The sequence below is a fragment of the Strix aluco genome, chromosome 5 (assembly GCF_031877795.1).
Source record: "Strix aluco isolate bStrAlu1 chromosome 5, bStrAlu1.hap1, whole genome shotgun sequence".
Lineage (NCBI taxonomy): Eukaryota > Metazoa > Chordata > Aves > Strigiformes > Strigidae > Strix > Strix aluco.
The window spans coordinates 19118936-19144442 of record NC_133935.1 but is presented as its reverse complement, the minus strand read 5'-3'; the positions used below and the strand labels follow the sequence as shown (position 1 = coordinate 19144442).

Sequence of the window (25507 nt, the reverse complement as noted above, 5' to 3'; positions counted from 1 at the left end):
CAAACTACAGTTGAGCCTTTGGACTGTAAAAATGAGGCTTTGGAAGCCGAAACTAAGACTTAGGAAAGGAAAATTGAGGCTTTGGACACTATCAGTGGGGCTTTGGACCCTAAACTGATGCTTTCTGCCCTACAAGTGAGGGTTTAGATGCTGAAAGTGAACCTGTGGGCCTGAACAATGGCAGGGACTCCCTCGGGACCCTCATGTTTACCTTGACTGGCAGGGGCACAGGCACTGGCTGGGCAGGGCACCGCCAGGCTCACACGTGTAGGAGGGGTGGGGTTTTGGGTGAATTTGGGGGATTTAGGGGGCAGTACTGGTGAGGAATGCAACACTGTGGTCGGTGACCGTGGTGTGGATGGGCTGGCGGAGGCCGATGGGGCGCAGGGCCAAGTGGGCCACGTCCAGCCGCAGGTCGTACACCTGCCCCCTCTCTGCGTTCAAAGATGAGGCGGGGGGGGGGCGGGAGGGGCTGAAATTGGGGTGTCCTTCCCCTGTGATGAGAAACTAACCGCTGGTCGTTACAGTAAACGTGTATTCGTATGGTCAAAGTGTACAAATACAATACCTGCACCGTGATCTGTTGTGGCAGACAGGCAACTCGACGTCGGCCTGTTAGCTCTGCGCAGCCCCTGAGAAGCAGCAAGGCTTGGATGAGAAACAGGCCTTGGGAGAAAGATAAGGAACTGCCGAGTTGTGCCAAGGTGGCAGGGAAAAACAACGGACAGCTGCAACACTGAACTGGGAAAAGTTACCGCCGCGTGAACAGCGCGTGAACGAGAAGATGATTGGTCTGCGCAGCGCGTGTTAGAGTGGTCTTATGCTGCTAGGAGAAAAGGTTGATAGCTGCCTAATTGCTGATTTGCTAATTATGAAGTAAGAGCTTTGACCAGAGCATAAGTATGTCCTATTGTAATAATAAAGGGTCTTTCCTTCTGCACTTCATGGAGAGTCCGTGCCTCAATTGCCACAAATGGTGCCCCGTGTGAGGAGGGCGATTAGTGTGACCTGCTTGGATCACTCCGGTGGCAAACTCCTCAGAACTTCAGAGCTGCTGTGAGGAAGCAGAAGCCAGCATTAATCACCGTTGCAGGGTGAGCAAGGTGAGCTGTGGGGAAGCGATGGGCAGGTCAATACCCTCGGAAGAAAAGTCAGTGGTTGCACTGATGGAAAGACTGTTAGCTAAACATAAAGCGCATATTAGCTCGCATGCCTTGAAGAGAATTTTAAAGTGAGTAGCAGCCGCGGTTACTATATTCACTGTTCCGATATGGGACAAAGCAGGAGGAAGACTGTGGGAGTGTGCAACGTGAGGGAATCGGGTTGCGGCAGCACTCTTACTGACATGCAGATCTCTTTTTGAGATAATAAAAAGACAAGATAAGGAACGCGGCCAGTTTGTTAAGACAGAGGATGAGGACACAGAGGGCGAGGACACATGTCCTGAACCCCTGCAGCAAGCTTTATGTGCTGGGTCTTTTGACTGTGATAATCTTTCAGACCCTGACACTGTAAATCCTAAAAGAAAACCTGGCCTGTGTCCTCCCTTAGCTGGGGATGATCTGTGAGTAAAAGCAAGGCAAGAAACCTTGGCGCAAGGGGATACAGACATGGCGAGAAAGATTGTTGCTCCTGGAATTTGGGAGCTGGGATGTCAGCCACGTTGGGAAGGACTGCAATTTTCTGTTTTTAAGGAACTGCAGAAAAGCATTAGTGGGGATGGGCTTCGAAAATCATTTACAACAGGTATACTGGAGGCAATCGCTCATGGATATCAATTGATCCATGGGATTGGCTGGCACTTTTAAAAATGGTATTAACGCCGGCACAGTATTCTATCTGCAAAACCGAGTGTGTGGATCTCTGTACTCAGCATTCGCGCCCCCACACCTGCAAGCGCGGAGTTGGTGGCGGTGGCCCCGGGCCTCCCCGAGCCCCCCACTGCGGGGCGACCGCCTGCGGCCGAGCCCGGCACCGCGCTCTCGGCCCGCGCCCGCCCGCCCCCCGCCCCGAACACCAGAAGCGGCAGTTTTTTACAGAAGGTGCTGACACTGGGATGCGGCGTCCCTTGTCAGCGATGTACCATTGCAAGCCTTAACTGTGTTTACTGATGGATCTGGAAAAACGGGAAAATCAGTCATAGTATGGCAAGATCTGCACACTCAGATTTGGCAATCAGACATTACTCAGTCCCCGGGATCGCCACAGATCGTTGAGCTAGCTGCAGTAGTCTGTGTATTTCAACACTGGGACACCCCAAATAACATTGTTACTGATTCTGCTTATGTTGCCAATCTTGTACAGCGTATAGAAAATTTGTGCTTGAAGGACGCTAATAATCCACTGTTATATTCATTAATGCACACCCTTTTACGATTATTAAATAATCGCAAGACTTCTTGTTTTATTGTACATATCCGAGCGCATACTGCACTACCTGGACCTTTGGCTGAAGGCAGTCGACGAGCAGACGCGTCGACTCTGGTAGCACAGGTGGTACCTAATGTCTTTGAGCAAGCTCGGCTTTCACATGCATTTTCCCACCAAAACACCAGGGCAATACAAAACCAGTTTGCTTTATCAAGGCGTCAGGCTAAAGTCATCATTGCCACTTCCCTGAGTGCCAGAAGGACTCCCTCTCTTCAACAGCTAGTGGTGTCAACCCTCGGGGACTCGCCTCCTCAGAATTATGGCAATCCGATGTCACTCACTTCGTGGCATTTGGAACGTTAAAATATGTACATGTGTCTGTTGATACCTTTTCTGGAGCAGCGTTTGCGTCCTGCCATACAGGTGAAAAAGCACGCGATGTGCAAAGACACTTTTTAGCTGCATTTGCTTCCTTGGGCGTGCCACGACAGATTAAGACAGACAATGGGCCTGCTTATGTTTCTGTTTCTCTTTTTTCTTTCTTTCAACAGTGGGGAGTCAAGCATCTGACCGGCATTCCCCACTCACCGACCGGACGGGCCGTTGTGGAGCGTACGCATGGCACGCTAAAGCGTCTATTACAACAACAGAAAGGGGGAGAGGGAGGGTATCAATCTACACCTCACGAAAGGCTAAATAAGGCATTATATGCCATGAACTTTTTAAACATTTCCCCTGTCTCACAGGTGCCACCAGTATTGCGTCACTTCTCGTCGCAGATACCAGATCAACAACAAGTCCAGGGCAAGGCTCAAGTGTTAGCAAAAAACCTGGAAAGCGGTAACTGGGAAGGACCAGATCCTTTAATAACCTGGGGAAGAGGTTATGTTTGTGTCTCCACAGGTCACGGTCCCCGGAGGTTACCGGCAAGGTGTGTGCGACCACACCTGAGGCGTGAGAGGCAGCTTTTGGTGGACGCTCAGGAGCCGGCTGTGGGTGCTGTGGGTGCCCCTGTACCGACAGTTTGCGGTCTCTTCGACTGATCATTTAAGCAGAATGTATGGGTAATGCTTGCTGCTGCAATAGGACAAAATACACTATGTCTGCCCTTAATCACACTACAGTTGCCAACTCTTTTAAGAGAAAATGCTGACAGTAATTGCAACTCCTTAATGAAATATATAGGCTTACTAGTCACTAGTGAAAGATGTAGCTTAGACAAAATGCAGTTATTAATAAGGATGAAATGCTGTAAGAATGTGTGTATTCAACTGTCTTTGTCTAGCAATATTAAGAATTAAGAGCTCAAGCCTTTAACCTTATTAGAAACTGCCTTGGTTTTCCCCCGTGAGTGGTGGCCAGGCTCTGGGTGGAACCCAACAGGAGGATGAAATCAGATGTTTCCGCTCCAAGAAAAGTGCCAGTTATTTTGGCCTGCTGTGGTGGTGCAATTCTTACCTCCCCCCGCCCCTCTTTGTTGGGCTGCTTGGTGCTAGGTGCGATTCCACCCACATCCCCCGAGCTATACACCAATCTGTGGAGATAAGGACTGACAATGTTAACGAGCCTGGCTCCTGCCCCTCCCGATTGCTCGGAATCAGTTAAAATGGCCCATCAACTCCTAAGGGCCTGGCACACCTGTGCCTGGGATGTGGTCAAATGGGAACAATAGCACAGTCGCACATTAATCAAATTCTTGTGTAACTGCTGGAAGGCACCAGAAGGTATTTGACAAAAGTCAATTATCTTGGACCCTATAAATGGCGACCACCAGGGAGACCCTTTTGAGCTCTCCTGGATCGCAGGGGGCCTGTGACCAGCAATCTCCCCTGAGCTGGGACGCCTCTCAGGTACCAAACCCTTAAGGTGTCGTCTGCTCCAGACAGAAGGTCAGGGCGAAGTCCCCCACTCGAGTCTCAATTATCGCCTGTTGAGGAATGCCAAGGCACTGTGAGTATTTGCTCTAAACTCCAGAGGGAAATTTTCTTTGAGCTAGCTTCTCTTTACTGGGGGGGGGGGGGGGGGGGGGGGGGGGTGTACACGCACCCTTGTTTGTGTGTGTGTGTACATACCCTTGTTTGTGTGTGTGTGTGTGTGTACATGTACCCTTGTTTCTGTGTGTGTGTGTGTGTGTGTGTACATACCCTTGTTTCTGTGTGTGTGTGTGTACATACCCTTGTTTCTGTGTGTGTGTACATGTACCCTTGTTTGTGTGTGTGTGTGTGTGTACGTACCCTTGTTTGTGTGTGTGTGTGTGTGTACGTACCCTTGTTTGTGTGTGTGTGTGTACATACCCTTGTTTGTGTGTGTGTGTGTGTGTACATGTACCCTTGTTTCTGTGTGTGTGTGTGTGTGTGTGTACATACCCTTGTTTCTGTGTGTGTGTACATGTACCCTTGTTTGTGTGTGTGTGTGTGTGTACGTACCCTTGTTTGTGTGTGTGTGTGTGTGTACGTACCCTTGTTTGTGTGTGTGTGTGTACGTACCCTTGTTTCTGTGTTTGTCTGTTCTGTGTGAATCTTGTCATTTTAGAATCTGAATAAATCGCTTTTCTTTCTTTTAGTATTTATTATTATTTTATAACAATAAATTGCTGTTAGTTATTAATAAACCTAGATTTCTTACTAAATATTACCGTGTCAATACTTTCATCCGCGACACCTGCTGATTTAGATAGATGAGGCTGGACCTGCTTGCAGCGACTTTGGATGCCTCACCTATGGGTGGACGCACCACGTAGGATTTCCAGTTTGCAAGGAAAGGTACTCCGAATCCTCGCTGCATCCAGGGTTCCCCAGCAATTGCGGATCTGAATATTAGTACCCCATTAAGTAAGTGTGCTATTCCATATTTTCCTTACCCTTTATTTTCGTAGTATTTAGTCATATCCCTTAATTATGGGCAGTGAAATTAGCCTACTTTTTTTAAGTAGTAACTGTAAATGCTGTATTGTTTCTAGCCTTCTGTAGAACTATTTTGAATATGCTGTGTTTTTTGAAGTTTGCCTAACCCTTAATTGATAAAGTCTTGAAACAAGTCTTGCAGGTGCAGCTGCAAAACAAAGAAAGGGGAGATGTGGGAGGCATTGGCCTGTCAGCCTTGCACAGCCTCTGAGAAATAGCTTGGCTTTGATGAAAAACAGGCCTTGGAAGAAAAATAAGAGGCTGCTGAGCTATGCCAAGGTGGCAGGGAAAAACAACGGACAGCTGCAACACTGAACTGTGGAAAAGTACTGAACTGTGAGAAGTTACTGCCCCAAGAACAGCGCATGAACGAGAGGGTGATTGGTCCGCACAGCGTGTGTTAGAGTGGTCTTATGCTCATAGGAGAAAAGGTTGATAGCTGTCTGATTGCTGATTTGTTAACTATGAAGAGCTTTACTGACAGCATCCGAGAGCATAAGTATGTACCAATGCAACAATACACTCTTTTTTCTTTCAAGACTTCATGGAGAGTCCATGCTGCAGTTGCCACAGTAAAGCACCGCCAAAGCACGAAGGTGGGCACGGAAATGGGAAGTTTCCAGAAAAGAGCCTCCTACTAAAAGGCAGAGGCCAGGAGAGGTAACAGGAGTGCAGATGCAGTCCGCCTAAGTGCCAAATAAGAGAGGCTGGAAGCTTTTTTATTCTGTTGTTGTTTATTGAGGTGGATCCACCTCCATGGGCTTGACACCGTCCTCTGGTGCGCTGCCACACCTGGGCAGCTGGTAGGGAGCCAGTGGATCCACCTCCATGGGCTCCACGCCGTCGTTTGATGGGCTGTCACGCCTGGGCAGCTGGTAGGGAGCTGGTGGATCCACCTCCATGGGATGCACGCTGTCCTCTGGTGCACTGTCACGCCTGGGCAGCTTGTAAGGAATCGGTGGATCCACCTCCATGGGCTCCACGCCGTTGTTTGGTGCACTGTCACGCCTGGGCCTCACACCATGTCTCGGCAGATAGTCACGGCGGGGCCCCATGCTGTTCCCCCGTGTGTCCACAGCTGTGTGATGGCCAACGCTGGTTGCATGAGAGCAGACAGTGGTTCTCATGGCACGAAGGCTGGTGTTCCTCCTCCACTGAAGGTCCTCTTTCAGACGCCTGGGAGGTGCCTTCCTCTTTGGCGGTGGTGGGAAGCTTCTCTCTGCTGCCACCGACAAAGGTGGGTGGCCACCTGCCTCGCTGCTCTGGCTGCTCCCTGGCAGGCACACACGCTTGGGCCCCACGCTGTTCTCCGCTGGGCCTGCATCCAGGTGCCGCTTGCCGCCAGAGCGAGTAGCGGGGTCGATCGCACCTGTGGCACGAGGGGTGATGTTCCTCCTCCACTGCCACTGCCTCCTCATCCAGGGAGGTTGCGGGACACGGCTCTGTGATGCCACCGACAAAGGTGGGCAGCCATCTGCCTCGCTGCTCCAGCTGCTCCCTGGCAGGCACACACGCTTGGGCCCCACGCCATACCCTGGTGGGCCTGCAGCCAGGTGCCGCTTGCTGATAGCGCGAGTAGCGGGGACGATCGCACCCGTGGCACGAGGGGTGATGACGTTCCTCCTCCACTGCCACTGCCTCCTCATCCAGGGAGGTTGCGGGATGCGGCTCTGACGCAAAGGTGGGCGGCCATCTGCCTCGCTGAACACACGCTTGGGCCCCACGCCGTACCCTGGTGGGCCTGCAGCCAGGTGCCGCTTGCCAATCACGCCCATGGCACGAGGGGGGATGTTGTTCCTCCTCCTCCACGGACTGCCCTCCTTCAGGCTCCTGGCAGGTGCCTCCCTCTTTGGCGGCGGTGGGATCGGTCTCTGCGCTGTCCCACGCAAAGGTGGGCAGCCATCTGCCTCGCTGCTCTGGCTCCTCTCCTGTCCAAGCATGCTTGGCTTCTGAGGGCCTGTAAGCTCGGCAACTGGTGGGCCAGCTGCAGGGTCCCTCTTTTATAGGGCCCCATGAGGTGGCTGGTGACAGAAGCCATTGTGATGTCGATTGTGACGGCGGCCAATGGGTGTGGCCAACTGTGGCGGGGCTGGCCGTGGCAGGCCTGTGGCCTGAGAGATGCCCAAATGTGGGAGAAGGAGGAGGGTTGCGGGCGCTGAGGGCCCCTTTCCTGGGGCTCACTCCCACCTGCCATGGTGCTTGACCAAGAGAAAGGCTGCCCCTTGGGCACAGGGACTGCCCTCCACCTCCCCTCGTGAGCCCTGGGCTCCAGCCCCCTCCTCATCCCGTGCCTGGGTTCCCCTCGACGAGACGGTGGCAACCATGGTCCAGGAGGGTCGGGGGTCCTCAGCGACCCTCCACCGAGCCAATGCCTGGGACGTGGCACAGCCCCCCGTGCTCGGCAGTGCCTGAGAGGGGGCAAAGCATCCAGACATCCCGCCGGCGGGCAAGGGAGGCCCAGCCGGCCTGCGCAAGGTCTGCCAGCTCTCCGCAAAGAATTGCTGATTGCCAACTCCAATATTCAAATAAAGATAAGCTCTGACACACAAATAACTGTTTAAAAAAGTTGGTGTTGTAGAAGAAGCAGCGTACATAGGTAATTGCATGAGTGCCATATATAATTAAAGGGCTAGGCTCTAAGATGCTATGGTGCAAATCTGCTTCTGTGTTACACTCTGTCAGTTTGCATGGCACCGAGAACAGAACTGTTTGTTTCAGCACCACATTATGCACTTGCATGATCTCATGAATTAGGGATAGTCAACTGCAAAATTCCTACAGACTTTGTGGCATGCTTGACCCAAACCATGTGTGTACAATCCTGAACATTTTTTCATGGTTGCAGGTAAATTTGGAAAAAGAGTAAAGATTAAGCGTGAGCAAACCAATTGTTTTCTGAAATTTTCTTTCAGTATCTGTTTTTCTTTGAATTATTCTTTGAATAACTTCTTAAAGTCATGTGTATGTAAAGCAATACAGAGAAAGCTGTGTTTACGGAGAACAAGGATTTTTGATACAAAAGAAAAAGGAAATACAGGTGAAGATAAATCCCTTTTTTTTTTTTTTTTCATATAGGAGAATATTTAAGACTAAAATAGTGGTAGGAGCACGTCACGTGGTTAGTGCTACGAAAACAATCAGCCAATAAATACTGCTATCTATCCCACTAGGATAACCAGGTGACTGTTACTGTCAGTTTGGTTCTGCAAATGTTCTGAAACAGTTGCAGCATCTCTTCTAGAGTTCTAGACTACATTCTACTTTTTTTTTTTCAGTAACTCAACCGAAGCTTCCCTTTCCTCAATGTCAGTTTAAAAAAAAAGTATCTATTATTCCCAGTTTTAGACTAGGAGGAGGTTGTTTAATTAAGACAGACTCCTTTTCAATTCTATTCCCATCTCGTAACATACACCACAAGTGGAGCTTATAAAATTTCAGTAAGGTCCTGTTAAATCCATTCCTGTGACAAGAGAGATTTCTGCAAGAGATACTCCTGCTACTAAAGAACATACGTTGTGTGCAAAAAATCAGTCCAAACATAATCAGTGAAGAGTTATCTTTGAAAAATTCATCTAAGAGACATGACTAATGTTGCAGTAAAATAAACAGGAGCACACGTTTTGCTTTGCCTAAGCATTAGTTTTACACGCCGGAAGATTACTGTTTTCTGTGGGAATTGTATCACCGCCCCATTTTCTCCATCATTACTGCCAGGATGCCACCGCAAACCAGCTAGATCCTTGAACCGCTGAGATTTTCTTTCTTTCTTTCTTTCTTTGCATGGTAGCTCATTTCAGATGTCTTTAAATGTTAGTAAACAGAAATTGAAAAACCAGTAAGAGGCTCTCGCAGCCATTAAGGCACTGTAGGTTTTCTTCCTATCCAATCTCTCTTTGACTTTCTGGCAAATTTCAGTTAAGGATATGATTGCTGTTTCCTCTTTGGAGACAACTAGTACTTTCAGGAACTTGTAGAGAACCAATGAAAAATCTGATCCAATTGGAGATGTACATGGCAAATGAAGAAAATGAAGCAAATAACGATAACCCTTCTGAAACGCTAAACAAGCAGGACTCATCCTCCTGGCATTACAGAACAGACTTCCACTAACACGTGTTTCAAGGCATCGCTCAAAATACTGATCTGGGTTTAAGACCATTTCACAACGTCATTAGGCCCCACCAAATTGGAAAGCTGCAGTAACTTTAAGCCACAGCCATACCCGTGCGCATGCACGCCTGTGAAAGTATCGCACACGCTAAATCGCACGGAAGCCGTGACAACGTGCAACTTAGTAATGTGCAGTATCTCCACCAGAGCAAGCAGGTGGGAGCTTCAGGGAAGAAGGGTAGGGTGCATTCAGGAAGAGAACGACGTGCTGCTCAGGGGAAGGGAAATGGTTCAGGCAAAGGTGTGCATGCTACTGCTTTGGAGACCTGTGAATTGGGGAATTACTGCTTCATCCATTCAGGAGAAAAAGAAAAATCCAGACAAGAGCACCACCTTCCCGTTTCCGGGGTAAAGGACCTAATTTTCCTACTTATGCAGTGAGGTAGGTCACTTAGGAACTAACTTGACTTTACAGAACCTTTCTGAACAAAGCAAATCTCACACCGATATGTGCAGATCACGATTTCCCCCTGACCCTCAAAATACTGCATTTTTCATAGAATTACAACGACAAATTTTGCCAACTGGTATTGAGAACTAAAATTCTCTAAAGGCAATAAACCAGTCCAAGTGGTTCTCACATTTCTAAAAGCAAGTCACCTTCCTAACCCCGGCTGAGAGCGCCTCCAAAAGAATTCCTGCAGCTCGGCCTCCTGTGGCATAACCCTTCTGCCAGTCGCCAGTCCCCTTCCTACTGCCCTTTCTCCACTGGCTCCTGTAGCTGACTTTTAGTAGCTTCCGTGACAGGAAATCGTGTATTTACTATATTCACAGGCTTCTAAACACCACTGCACCCCCAGTTCCCCCACTGGGACCCCCAAATCCCTCCTCCACATCCCTACTTTCCCCTGCAGGAGCTTTGGGGGGTCCCAGCACTGTCACCCCCCCACACCCCCCAACTGCCCCACACACTGTGTCCCTGCTGTCCCCACCACCACCTGCAGGGTTTTTTGGCGGTGTGATACCACACCCCTATCTCTGCACCCCCAAACTCTCAAGGATACATGGGAAGGGGGGGCATCCCAATGCCCCCCACAACCACTCCCCTCAGATCTGGGGAGCCTGTTGTCATCCGTGTGTCCCCCCCACCCCCCAGGAAGGGGACCACACCGGGCTGATGAGGAAAGCCACCAACAGCCTCCACTGGTACATCCACGGCATCGACCAGGATGGAGGACACAGGGACACCCCGGGGAGCCCATGGGGACACCCCCCCACCCCACATTCCTTCATCTCTTTTCCATCTTTGAAATACTCTACTGTCCTCTTGATAGCACCTGCTATGTCATTCATTTGACAAGAAGCCTACTGGTGGGATTCCGAGTCTTGTATCTTTCTTTCTGGAAGTCTGTTTTGGATGTAACCATAATTGTACATCTTTTGCTTGACTGATCAGCATTTTTGTCCTAAGAGCAACCATTAACATTTTTGCTACCTTTCTTTTCAGCAGTACCCGATCCACACGGTCGGAAGTGCCCCAAGCAGAAGAATCAGCTCAACACAAACAGAAGACCTTGGACCCAAATGCAAAACTATGGTAATGCTTACATGTAGTGTATAAACTGAAAATGTTTGGATTATTGTGGAATTAATAATTTGAACTAATGGAATTAAGCTGGAATTAACAGAACACCAGAGATTTAATAATATTCACTTTCAAGCCCCTTTTACAGAACATGGTTAGTCACAGTTAGGCAGCGTCCTCTGGTGCAAAATCAACTGCCCAGCACAAAAACATAATGCTGCCCCGCGCCTTGTGCTTTCTTCACAAGCAGGGATAAGACAGGAGATTGGCTTATCGACTCATTTAATCTAAAAGCAACTGATGTCTTTGGGTAGATTTTCAACACAGGAACATCCCTTTGTTCAAGTCAAGAACGTCCATGGGGGGATCGCCCCATTCGGAAGGTCCTGTGAGCCTCCTGGGAACGCTGCAAGATTACAAATGAGCTTTAAACGACTAGAGGGGGAGTCTGTATTGAGTACTAGCTGGTATTTCAGAGGTGGTGTGGGATTCACCCGACGCATTCATTGGTCCTTCAGCTAACATCATACTGAATTCACCTATCAGGCTCAGAGAGTCCTTCCTGCAATTGCAGCTGAAAGTAAGAAACAACGTCTATGTGTTTTCTTCAGACAAATATACGTCAGGATCCCATAATGCACGAAACTGGAGGAAAAGAAATCCACATGCAAAAACGTTCTCTCACTTTAAAACAACCATTCAGGTAACTGCTTGATACAATTCCATCTTTTTAGTAAAAGCAACAGGTCCCCCCCCACCTGTGTTTCAGACCCCCCAGACGGCCCCGCTGTCAGTGCTGCTCTGAGCTGACCCAGGGCAGTTCCACACGCAGCATTAGGCCATTCTGATTATATTAGGATGAAATGATTTTTTTTCCTGTTGCTTCTAGAAGTGTTGATAGTGTACTTCTGAAAATGTTGCTGAAAGAGCATGTTGTTTTAATCTAATAAATTACGCACAAAACGTTCTGTGTCTCTATTTTGACAGCAGAGCCAAGAAGACATGCAAGTCAATAAAAAAGGAGCACGCTAATGTACACAGGAGAAAGAGATGAAGCGAGTACTTCAATTTATAAGGAAAATCTAAACTCAAACAAGGGAATTATCAACTGGAAAATCCAAAGGTGATAAAATTACAAATTCTGAAAATAAGATGTAGGAAGTGCACTATAACATTTCAAATTTCAATAGCCTTCAATAGATGTACTAAGTTTAATCTGTTATGAAAAATTGACAGTTGAAGTTATTTTTATAGACTATGTTTTAAGGCATAATTCCTAATATGAATAAATACTATTGGTTTGACTTAGCTTTCAGAGGTTTCAGAGGACTTTTAATGTAAACAACAATAGTGATCCATTCTAGAAAGTAGCTGTTTTGGTGTAAAAGCCAGATTTTTAGACGGTTTAGCTGTTTGACGGATGTTTGGGGGCTCAGTCTGAGTTTAATCTTGAGATTTTGCCATTTTAGCAGGGCAGCAGAACCGTGTTAGGAACTAAATGAGCTTCACCACAAAACTCCCAGAATTAACTGAAATAGTTTTTACACACATTTTGAACTAAAGGATAGAAGATTGGGTAAAGACCAAGATCAAAGTGAGAGGAAGACTGGTAAGAAGGATACTGTAATATTGCTTTCTGAAGAAGCAAACCTCACACCCAGTTGTTACATAAAGATAGAAATTACATCTGTCTCAGGTGTTTTTCCCTTTTCGCATCTACCTGACCTTTGGTCATTCTTAGAACATAATCAGTTTTGGAGGAGAGCCCTTCAAACTTCTTTCTGTAGCACTGGGATCCAGCACTTATCTGGGTGGCACCTGTAACTGTGAATGTAAAAGTGTTTTTCTTCCTTGGAGCCTTTTCTTCATTGTGACTGTTCAGAACGTGGGGATGGATCAGATACCTTCCAGGGTGCCTTCGAGCTGAAATGATTCTACCGTTCTATGAGAAATACAGTCATACAGTTCTCTACCCTACTTTATGGAGAGTATCTTGCATAAACCTCAGGTGGTAATGATGTAATTTTTATTCTATTTAGAAATCTAATTTTTAATAATTTACATTTATAAAGGCTCTAGTTGTAAAAGGAACAACCTTTAGAAAACTCTTTTCTCTTCGGATATTATTAATAGCAGGAATAATTAATAAATACACATTGTTTTATAGAGCACAGGTGCTCTAGGAACAATACTGAAGACCAGTAACCATGATGACCGAAGACTGCATCAGCAAACAGTGGTGTCCAAAGAGGAATTAGAACGGCACGATAAGAACTAGCCGAAACTGTGGAATATAATGGACTTTTGAAATGGATGATGAATTAAGAGTTGAGAGTTCCTGGAAAATCACCAAAGACTCTTTGTATTGTATGTTATATCGTATATATAGAGGGTGCTTTTTGTTAGCTGTTGCCACTCACTGAGGTGATGGCCCAACTCTGAGTTGTTAATAAAGCAAGCCTAGAGACACCCACAGTCTGGTAAAATCCTTTAACACTAGTGACTGTAAACATGCATGCAGTTGGGCCTCACTTTCCTTAACTGAGAGAAGAAAAATCTAGAGTACCTGGTTTAGCTGAGAGTTAGAAAATGTAAAAAAACAGACAAGAAATATCTTTTTAAAATCAAGGACTAAACGTGTTGAAAATGTTTCCTCCCCCCTAACTAGACATCGCAGTTTCAAATTGCAGTACATGATGCCTTGCGGCAACATGTTCTATGTCGTCTGCCTGAGGCCATTTAAAATCTTCCTCGGAGGGATATTGTGTTCAGTTAGATAAGGCCTGGCTTAGCCGTTATCTAAGAGTGCAGCGACAAGTTCTCAGGTGAACACCCTTTTTGTCTGACAGTGGAAATGAGGAATAGAGTTGGCTTCTTTGGGAAAATCCTGTCAGAGCTCAAATGACCAAATGGGGTGACTTTTCCATGGACGGGAGGTGCAGGGTGAGCTGGGCCATAGTCGCAGGCCCATTCAGTGCTGCACAACTTGAGGCTCCCAGCATCTGAATGGTTGTAGGATTATCTACACTGTCCTCCTTTTCTTTTGAATGTGATCTCAGAAAACCAGCATCTGAAGAGATGCTTTATAGAATCTGTGTGCCTTTCCAAACTGGGATCATAAAGAACTAGCACCTCCTGATGCAATTTCACCCACCTCCCCACCCCAAAAAGCCACCCCAACAAGCCAAAGACAAAAGAAAATAATTCTCTAGCATCTTAACATGCTGATACGCCCAGCACAGGATTGGGCTGAGTGAAAGGCCCAGCTCAAGGGAAAGACAGAGAAAAGCAGGAGGAGGACGTGGCCATGAGGGCGACACTTGGCTGGTCCCGGACTGTTGTGGAACCACAACCTCAGTACATTATTCTCCTGCCTCTTCACTGGAGCTTCCCGTAGAGAAATTACAAATCTTGTTCTCTTGAGTCATCAACTGCTCAGCCCAGAAAGTCATAGATACTAAGAAATACCTCATCTCTGTACAATACATGGGTCAACGAGATATTAACAGTTCTTGTGAGGTGTTAACTACTCTCCACTGAAATCAGAGGAACAGACTGGGATCAGTGCTTTGTGTCATCAAATCCTCATCTAAGATTTCCTTTTCACAGCCTCAACAGCACTAAGATCCACAAAAATATTAAAAACACACACGCGTTTTCCAGATCATGGGTGCACCCCCCATTATATTTCTTAATCCTCTTCTATCTGGTTGTCTCTGTCATTAGGGCCCCAAAGAGGAGTCAAAGGAAATTGAGGATATTCTACATTTCATGCAGTGGGGCCCTACAGATTGCATTTCTGTGTTTTCACATACTCACTGCATGACAAATCCCCCACACTTGTTGAACCTATCACAACTTGAAAATAAGTCCTGAGATAACGAGCCAAACATCCGAGGCAGAGGGCTACTGAAGGAGAGCTGGACTTGCCCTGGTATTACATGTGCACGTACACTGTCTGCTGCTGAACTGAAAGGCCAAAGGGAAAGAAATGCTTTGTTGCTTTCACCTTATACCTGTTAAAATATACTAATGTTTTTCCAGACGGTGTTTCTCAAAGGTCATCAGACATCTCCTGTAGGTGCATCGTATCAGATCGCAAACAGATTAACAGTGGTACCACCTGTATTTTATTAAAAGTTTGCAAAGCTTCCAGCCTGACACCCGGCGTTCCTGAACAAACTTACATGGCTAAATTTAAACCATTAACTCCCAGCATCTCAGCAGCACTGATATTTTAATGAAGCTATTTATTAATTAAGGTAGCAAAAAATCCATCTCAAGTCAACAAAAATTGGTTGTCGTAAAATAAAACTGAGCAAAACTTCCCTGGGAATTGTAGAGATTGCTTAAAACAGAAGGGTCTTGACAATTTCCTCCTAATGAAGACATTTGTTGAAAAAAAGTGTCCTTGTAGAGCAAGACGTTATGTAAACATATTTATTTTTGAAAACAATCGAATCTGTAAATTATTTAACTGTCTCTGCAGTCACTAGGGGTCAGTGCAGTCACAGGAACGGGCTCCAACACCGCCCCAGAGTGACCCTTCGGTAGCCAGCGCTTTACTCCAGCTCTCCAGAGCCAAAGCCTCTCTGCAGTGTTCTGCAACGGCTTTAAATTAAGAGAAAAGGCTGCAGGAGGCTTGTTCTGCTTCCTCATGGCCAACTCAGGGGAGAGGAACAGAGACTTATATTCAAAATTGCTGAAGAGCTATTTTTGGTCTCTTAAAACACAGTGGTGACATCACCCTACTTCTCCCTCATCCTACACGTTCTCCAAAAGGCATTTCTGTTCCCTCCTGAGCTGGAGAGCCCTCACCACAGCTTCTCCTCAGGGAAACAGTCTTTGAAAAGAGGTGTTCCCAGACTGGGAGTCTCCTTTCACCTTTCCAGTCTGGATATATATTAGATCATTTTAACTGCCTCTGCTTTTTACATTCTGGGTTTTTTTACAGGTGAAAATAATGATAGAAATATGCTACTGGTGTATGTAATATTTGAGGCACCTGGGAGTACAACTACTATGCTTAAAATACAAGGCAAGTCCTGTTGCTTCTTTCCTCTTTTTCTTTCCTAAGAAAAAGGCACTTAGGCAGAACTAACTATTGAACTTCACAGGGCCTTTTGAGAAGGTAAGGTGAACATCCAAGGCACCTCACTTGGTTTAAAAACACATATGCAAAATACACTTTTAGGGTTTTTATGACACATTTTGCTTCCCCTGGACAAAAGCAATGTCTTCAAACATTGGTATTCTTGTTGCTGCTCTTCATGCAAGGATCTGAAAAATACGATAACCAAATTACTTAAAATGGGATCTTTGGGAGAGGGAGTTGTTCAACGTTTTGTCAAGTGACAATCATGTATTCCTCAGTGAAAATGTCCCATGACAGTAGCACTGAGATTCCTGGTACACTAACAATAAAGTTTCCTCCAGGTCAGGCAGCTGCAATGTTTCAAGTCTGGAAGCTGGCAGATGGTCAGCCTTTCTTATCTTGAGGCCACAGACACCTGCTGGTTGATTTAAGGTGTTAGAAAAACTATCAGCATGACTTGAAGTTGCTGTAGAATAAACAGCTGCAACAGTTGAACTCTCCTGATTTCCTGTTGTTTTATTTGCCCTGGAGTGCACTGCACTATTTTAAAGTGAGCACCTCAGGGATTCACAGCAGACTCTCCTGCCCTCATTCCAGCATGTCTGATCCAACACTTGGTTTGCCTGAAAAAGCTGTTTTAAAAGCCATTACTTTAAAATCCCTAGGGTGGTACACACTAGCCTTATTTAAAAGCCAAGGAATAGCAGTGCATAAGATCTACTCTAATAGACTCACAACCACTTCTTATTAGGGCACATAATGGAAATAGGTTTCACTTTACCACATTGTATCATTCATCTCTCAAGAATTTGATATATGACTCCACTCTCATCAGAGCTGCTCTAGAGAAATCATCACCTACATGATGATTGATAGGATAAAACCAGAGAGAAAGAGGTCTTTCCAAATATGTTATCATGGAAATGCAGTTTTGTTTCCTAAACTGAAAGAAGAATGGGAGGAGAGAGCGACAAATACAGCTTTCAGATGAAGGTCACTGCAGCATACTCCTTATCTCAATAGCTCTATTGAAACCTCTTTGCTTTGGGAGTGGGTGACCTTAGGGAAAGCCTTCTGAAAACTCTCTCTTGCCCTCCCTGGCAAACTCCTCCGTCAGCTGACTTACTGATGGGTGCTGTTTCAGTGGCAGTCAGGCTCTTATTTGAAAGATTAGACAAAAGTCTGCATAACTTCTTCCGAGGCCAGTAAGAGGGATGATTAAAATATAAAAGTGCCGACATCAGAGTGAGTGTGCATGATAGAAAAGAGGAGTTTGCAGAGTTCTTCAGATTAATCTTAAAGGTATATAGTGCATAACTTTAGGAGAGGAAATAATGTGAGTTGTTTGTTACACCTCCTAGGTTCTGCAACCTGGTGCTGCAGAAGTCTCAGTTGTAAGGCTTGCAAAAGGAGCTGGGTTTGGGTATCTGCTGCTCTAGAAATAGATCCTCTTACTCCCAGTGTCTATTTGCATCTTAATACTTGTGAGCAGAATGTGTAACATGCACAAGTTGTAGCTAATGGTATATGGATATATTCCAGTTGTATCAACACACACACAAATAGCTTTTCTCCCCTCAACCAGAAGTATAATTTGTTAAAAAGAAACAATGCTTAATAGGAACAGTCTTGATCCAAAAGGCTACAAGCATATCATGGGGTTTAATGAAGGGTGATGGTGAAGACTGAGTATAGTATTGCCAGTGAGGATGGATTCGTTAGTGAATAAACTATTCGTTTCTGGGGTAATGATTAGCAGCTGTTAAGAGATGAACTGAACGGATCCTTCCTTAAATAATTATAAGGCTGCTGAGAATGTTGCAGGATTTAGGATATTAGAGAGCATGGATATGGTGAAGTGGATGAGGTATTTATTCAGGAAGGCAAATGCACAACAGATTTGTTTCTCCCCCATATAGTCTTCAGAACTCCCTCTCCGCTCTTCACCTTTTAAACAGTCCTGGCCCACCAGCCTTACTAAAACATTTCTATTTTTAAAATTTTAGATTGAACAGTATTAACCATTTAAGACGCTAATAACATCTCTTGCCCGAGAAACACTGCAAGTCTTTCAGTGCAGTCTGTTCCTTCACATTCAGGTAGGAAGTCCCTGTTTTAGAAGGTCTTTAACTGATAACCACATAAATGGTGCCAAGCGCTTTTTCAGCTCAGCTCTGGTTTTAGCCTGGCCGACATTAGGAACCTCTGTATTTCTGCTTGGGTTCCAAGGGCTGGAATTAACTGTGTTCATGTTACTGAGAAACACCCACAGAATAGTAAATGGAAAGAGGAGGAAATTTCAGATGCACCAGTTTAAGATGACAGAAATGCATGAATGCATGTTCAAGCACAGTCTATAAAGACATTGGGATTATGAAACTATTAACTCTCCTTAAATACAAACTGGCCATCTCCTAGTTAAAAAAAAAGCCAACACACACAAATGGAAAATGATGCTGTTTAATTAAGCTATGCTGACTTTTACTGTGGTTATTTTACCGACACTATTTTTGTAGAGTAGTAGAGGGATGTTAGATTTGTCACTAGTCTCTTCAAGGAATCCTTCACTCTCTCAGTATCTCCGTTTTGCCTTAGTTCTTCAGCATCTGTTTGTCCTCTGGTTTTCGAGCAAATCAATGTATATTATAGATTCCTGCTCTTAAACCTTCATAGGAATTTTTTTCACATCTATATTATACAAGAAATAACATAACTCAACGGTTTGTTGTCAAGTATTTGCAATTTGTTCTCTGTCTTCTACCAATGGGAGAGTAACGGGACTTACATGTGCTTATGTTTAGTAAAACCACTGAAGCTTGGACAAGAGTTTCTACTCTAATGTGTTTTCCTCTCGTATCCAACTAGAATGTCCCCAGCAGTAACTTGTACTCATTAGCCGTTGTCTTTTCAATGGCACTCCTTCTAAAAAGGGAGTCCCCATCTTCTTTGCAGCCACCCTTTAAACACTAGAAGCAGAGCAGCTGCACAGGCTGACACCAGAGGACCTGTCTCTGCTGACCTCAGGGACTGCCTGAGTGACTGACAAGCTTAGAGAGATCTACTGGGTGAGTCACCTGCAGAGAGCAATGCCCGGCTCAATCTCTCACACTCAAACTGCAAATTAGCACCGGCTAAAGGATGCTGGGTTTTGAATCCTAGTCCACACGCCTGGATTCTGTTTCTCTAGCTCAACCAAGAGGTAAGTCCCTGCACCCGTGGGATCCTGGAAAATGGAGATGAGAATACTCTTCATGATACTCATGAATAAATCACCCTACTTAATAACCAAGCAGTATCTGAAACTGTAGCCGCCGCCTCCGAGAGGCAGAGGTGCTAGCGGAATTTAATTGCACTGATATTTAATTAACAATTAGAGTATCTTATTCAGCTGAAAAAGTACAAATGTTAAGCAAGCAGCATGGGATGACGGCTGAAATTACAGCCTGGGAACAAATCTCAGGACAAACCTAGGAGAAGAGTTGTTACCTGACCAAATAAGGAAGTTTAAAAAAAAAAACCAACCTGAAGCCACACATGCACAAAGTTAACTTACAGCTTCCAAACAAAGAACACCATAAAATCCTGCTGTATACTCCTGAAAAAAAGAAGTCTCTCTCATGAAAGCAAGATTACTGCATGACAGAGTGAAAAATATTTGGGCTGATTTCAGGGTTTGGACCATCAGATAAATTTCCTCTAACAGCACTGAGTAACTGGGTTTAAAGCACTTGTTATGGTCACTACGGCTTGTAGCAACCCAGCTACCATATTTTCAGAGAGCTGCATGGGTATTTAGCCACATACCTCCTATTAAAGCTACATTGTCTTAAATAAAAGAGTCATTGTGTGTCTAACTACCCATGCAGCTCCTCGAGAAATTTTAGGAGACTATATTCACCTTACACTCTCCCCTTTTCCATGAAGCAGGGAAGGAGGAAGCATCCTTCTTGAGCAATACTGCTTGCAAACTAAGTTTCATGCATTGCAGTAGTGGCATTCGCTACTGGCAGACGCCTTACTACTTAAAAAGTTACAGTCTTCACAGTGCTATAGAGGTACTCGAGGTGGCTACAATTAAACTGTGCAAGTTTATTACATATGCAGGTTTTCACCAGCTGAGAATCTAGCTCATAGCTTTTCAGTGACAAGATCTATAAAATTAGCAACAGGAAGAATGGGAAACTCAGTATTGAGTAGGCTGTTTGTGAATGGCCACACTGAACGCCTTGTGCTTTATCACTCATTATTTATTTTAGTGTGATGTGACTTCGCTCACATGGATATTTTAAAAATGTGTTTTACTCCCTAAATTCCTTCACAAACATTTTAAAGCACATTGCATGTTACCTACAGGAGGGAGTGTTCCAAAATAAACAAAGATCCCCTACATAAAAACCAAAAGCACCTTCAAAGAAATCTTTCCTATGGCTCCATCTCAGCTGTTGTCAAATGGGAAGGAAAAGCAAAAGGAGCAGCAACAAGTTTTCTAGCAGAACTTGGAGAACTAGTTCAGGTTCAACATGTACCGCTTCAGCCTGAACTTGGCTCTGTATCAAATCCTGTTCAAATTTAAGTAGCAGGCTCACTTTCCTAGTGACTTTCACCCAACACTTATCTTTTACAGTAAAGCTACAGTTCTAAAGTAGCCTTTCACCTTTGTTGTATTATGCACAGTTTTAGTTGCCTACGTAACAGTCAGTCTGTATTGTTTCCACTCCTGGTTAGTATGACCAAAAGTTTTGCTTTCTTCTTTTGGCAGTGCAGAAGAAGTACACTTGATTTTGTTTCCAATTTCCTAAGAGAGGGCTGTGATCAGAGATAATAATCACTTGACAAAAGATTCAGAAAATTCATTTACATTGCTTCAGCCCTTTTCTCCCACCTCCAAGGACATTCATCGCTACACTCCTCTGACCACCATTTTCATTATTAAGCAGCTTAGTGAGGATATTACTCTGATTTAGAGAATGCTTTACTGGAAGCAAGTTCCAAAGAGTCTCCTTCCTCCTGCATTCAATGTGTTAAGCATTCACTATCAGCTCTGGGATTTACCAAGAACTCAGAAAAGTCTGTTCTCCCTTTCCATCAAAGACTACAAAAGGTAGGGCTTTCTAGAGTTACAGCGAACTGGTTGCAGGAAACCCCTTTATCAAGAATGAACTCTGCTTCACTGAAAGTAGATTCTCCCTATCGTCATTTTAAAAGTTCTCACAATCGTCTAGCCAGCATTAAAGGGAGTCCACTAGTGACTATGCAAGCAGCATTTTCTATGCTCTGTCCTCTCCCAGGAAACTGAAGGCTTTTATCTGTTGTCAGCCAAGAAATACTCACTAGACTGAAAGTCGACTGTACACTTTTTGGAAAGCAGCACGGCTGGAGGGAAAGGCTGAACAGCACTGAGATTTCTAAAGTTCTGCACTTCACGCTGGGGGGCCCTCGAGGGCTGTTCATTACAGTACAGTATAAAACTAGCAATATGAAGACCTGTTTATTCTCCATCTAAGTTGTTGAGGCAATTAATACTTTTATCTTCCTATGTGCTTCATTGATGGGGTACATAAAAGGAGAAGTGGAATGAATTCACATATAGTTTAAATAAAAAAAATCCATCTATAAAGTTACAGTCCCAGGAAGAGGTAGGGCAGTCTACATGTTAGTCTCTTGCTTAGTGAATAATACAAAAGACTTCTACATGAGTAGAAATAAACACCAAGTCGCTGAGCTGCAGAGTAACAGTTCCAGATCCATGTCTACATTATCACTTTAGACCCAGCCTTGCAGAGAGACCTTCACTCAGGACATTCTACCTCAGACCATTACATGGTAACAAGATTTGCACAGCACAGTTAGGAACCAAGTATTTGGCCAGTAGGTTCTTCCTGCAGCCATGACTAACTAGAGCTGCAGATCACACACCACAGAAACATCTAAACGCCTAATCACATTATTTATGCCTCAAAGAATTAATTTTACTTCCTGTTTCTTGCCTCAAGAAATTGTGGACATTGAAAGAAACCCTAAAGCAAAAGCAGACAATTCATAGATACTGTTGCACACATGTGGACGCCACATCGAGGACAATTCTCACAGCAGCAAGATCACTGTAGTTTTGCTGCTAGAACATCGCAGCCCTGCGCTTCAGAGCTGAGCTCTTCTCTTACTGTGCTCCTCAGGCAGGGGCGACCTCGAAAGACACGGCATAGCCAGGAGGACCACATGCAGAAGTCGTCAGGTTAGAGAACGTAGAGCGACACAGCAGAGCCCACTTCATACAGCGTGGCACACGTAGAAAGATCTCATGCCCACTAGAAAACCCTGCATAAGCCTCTGGAGCCTAAAATTTATACCAGAATCCTGCATTTCAGCAGCATCACACTGAAGTGACACAGATACAGTATACCAGTCACCAAAACCTAACTCAAGCGTTAAGAAGATGATTCATGAACAAAAAGTTCTGCTTAACAGTATCCACTGCTTTCTAGGATCACTGCAACAAAATGTGTTTCTCCAGACTGTAGAGCGTATTCAGTGTCATTATCCATATACATTACACAACAGTCCCCAGAAACATTAAGAACCTGCTGTCATCCCTCAAGGGAAGGAACCAGTAGCTTAACAAAAAGCATACTTGCACTTATGGGGACTACCTGCCAAATTTACAGGCACACAAAGACCACCATTCTTCCCTCCACTTCCCCCCAACACTTGTAACTGAACATTTTTTTTTCCCCACCCAGTTTTCAGCTATCTTAAAATGGCACACTATTTTCATGGCCATGTTGAAGTGACCAGAATTCTTTTATTTCTCAAGACATGTACGATTTTAGCTGTGTAACTCTTTCATCTCTTTAAGAGCTGGTCATTTGCTCAGGTGATAGAGCAAATCATGTAACACTAAGCATTAAAGAATGACTTCTTGAGCTCACGCTTGTCCCTGGTTTCACACTAGGATAAAATATTCCTGAAGTTTGGCAGGTGAGAGCATAATTAAAAGAAACCTTGCAGAAAGTAGTATTATTTCCTAAATACCTGAAATAATTAAATATTCCCATACAAAATAGCAGAGAACACCGCCTAGAAACTTCTCTTTGAAGAGTGGACTGAGCCATCCCAGAAAGGGGTTACCATATCTAGTCATCGTCGATTAAACAAGAGCTCCTCAGGGAAAACAGAGTGCTTCAAAGATGGAAAACTTATCTGGCAACAAACTCCTACTGCATCAGTTTTCAGTCATCTCAGAAAACAATAACACAGTACATCTGAAAGCTTCACAGCAATCTTCTCTCTGTACACCTCCCTTTCATTACATTGCTGCAGACAGCAAGCAGAAGAAGGAAGATCTTTCAGACTAAAATGACATTTATTAATAGAAAAAGACCAAATATACATTACTTAAGAGGAACCAGGTGGGTGAAAGTACAATAAAGACATAAATGTGACTGCTAGATATACAGTAAGAACTGTGAGCTCCCACAGACTGTGGGCTTCTTTGCACAATTGCCATTGTCTTCTTTTCTCACAGCATAAAGAAAACTTAAAAAAAAAAAAGAGGAAGTTCATTTATACCACCTGGAAATCCTTTGTATTTCAGTAGACTTGAGGTACCTGAGAATGAACCCCTCCCTGTATTCAGCCGCTCAAAACCCGTCAGTGTTTCCCCCACACCCTGGAACACCCATCCCAGGCAGTATATTCCTGAAGGCAGCCCCTGAACTGCCTTATTTACAAGCAGTTGTCACGAACACCACGCTCATCTCTCTCACTGTTCATTTTTGTTCCCCTCTCGCTCTTGCTTTCTATTCTCTCACTCAAGCTTTACCTGTAGCTGAGAGAATACATAATAGATGTGTTAGAACAACTTTAACACCATTGGAAGCACTTTCATATTTGTATGTGATGTTGATACTGTCCCACACATTTGTCTGCCAGTCTTCAAGGCAAAAATGACTGACTATGCATAACCACACGTACAAACACTGATATGCGAGACATCCTAAAGGATACTCACATAAACTACAGAATTGTAAGAACTTTGTTCTGTAACGCTCATCTTTTCCAAATATTTCAGCCCATTACTTGTCATTCTCCTTTGCTTCATCTTCTCTTCTTTTTCAGTTAGATTTTTTAAAAAAAAAAATACTTGTTTATGGAGAAAGTTAGCATTACTTCCTTGCTTACCTTGCACGTGTCAATTCCCTGACTGGGCAACTGATCAAAAGAAAAGAACAATTATTTGTGGTTTACTTTATCAACTACAACAAAGAAGCTCCATGAACAATGCCCCAAGCTGGAGATGCCAAAACCACAAAGCTCTCTAAAAGAAGATGAGATCTAGCTATGTCTGTGCTCTTTTTTTTCAGCTCCTCTCCAACTACTCTAAATTACATTTTTGCTTCAAAAGAATATGGTGGTAGGCTTTAGTTAATTTTAAGTCTTTTTTTTCCTCTAAATCTGAAGGTATAAATACAGTGGAAAAGCCAAAACAGCATTTATGTCACACTATGTCTTTCAAAGCTCTCACCCCCTTCATCATTCTGTAATATGGTTCATGTAACCCCCGTGAGTTGCCCCTTCCTAATTACCCAGGAAGAACAGCACAAATACACAAATAGCAGATGGGAAGCCCAGAATGGAAGCAAGCATACAGAGAACATCAGGAGAGTGTCTTTATCTTTCCATTTCTCCCTCCCCATTTCAGTGTAAGGACTATGGGAACACACAGACTATGGGAAAATAGTGACTGCGAACAAACAGCAGCAGAACAAACAGCATTGTCCTTGGTCAGCTCCATGAGACAGCGGGTCTCCACAAGAGCACAGCTCCACCCAGACAACGGTTGTCCATGTTTGGATGCACTGCCTAGCCACACTGCCATCAAAGGAGCAATAGCATTTACTTGTGTTTTACATTGGAGCAGAACTATTTATTATTTGGTTTATGTTATTTTTTGTTTCCCTTCAAACAATGGGCCCTGTCAAGAACGGGTTAAAAACAATCACACCTACACAACCTCCCTAGAGCCTTGCCAGCTAAAGGGGTGAGCCTCTGCCTCCTCAAGCACAGGAGACCACTAGATGAAGCTGGCCAGCTCAGAGTTCCCTGCTATGGGCTCAATATTTTTTGACAGATGCTAAGCTTCCACATGAAGCTGAACATCATGCTATCATGCAAAAAGGCAAGAAAAAACTTCAGCAAGGTCATACTACAAAGCTAATGGATATGAACATTTCTCCCAGTTCTCACACAGAACTGAGGTGTTTCAGTAATTATCAGTATCCATTCCTCTCTTTAGAGCTTCCCTGCAAGCAATCAGAACTAGATGCGATCTCTGCACAAAATGAATGAACTAATGACAAAGACTCCTCAGCATGATAACACGTAGTGCATCGGCGGTATTAAGATCAGGCTTTAATGCCCAAAGCCAGTCTCACAGCCATGTTCGAG

General features: G+C 44.6%; 1 long non-coding RNA gene across 1 annotated transcript; it reads left to right on the top strand.

The window, feature by feature from the left end:
- The first annotated feature begins 11972 nt into the window (after positions 1–11972).
- On the top strand, positions 11973–13442 carry LOC141923725 (uncharacterized). The gene is made up of 2 exons (XR_012623390.1): positions 11973–12091; positions 13136–13442. It is a non-coding gene; the product is annotated as an uncharacterized LOC141923725 (long non-coding RNA).
- The last annotated feature ends 12065 nt before the right edge of the window (positions 13443–25507 follow it).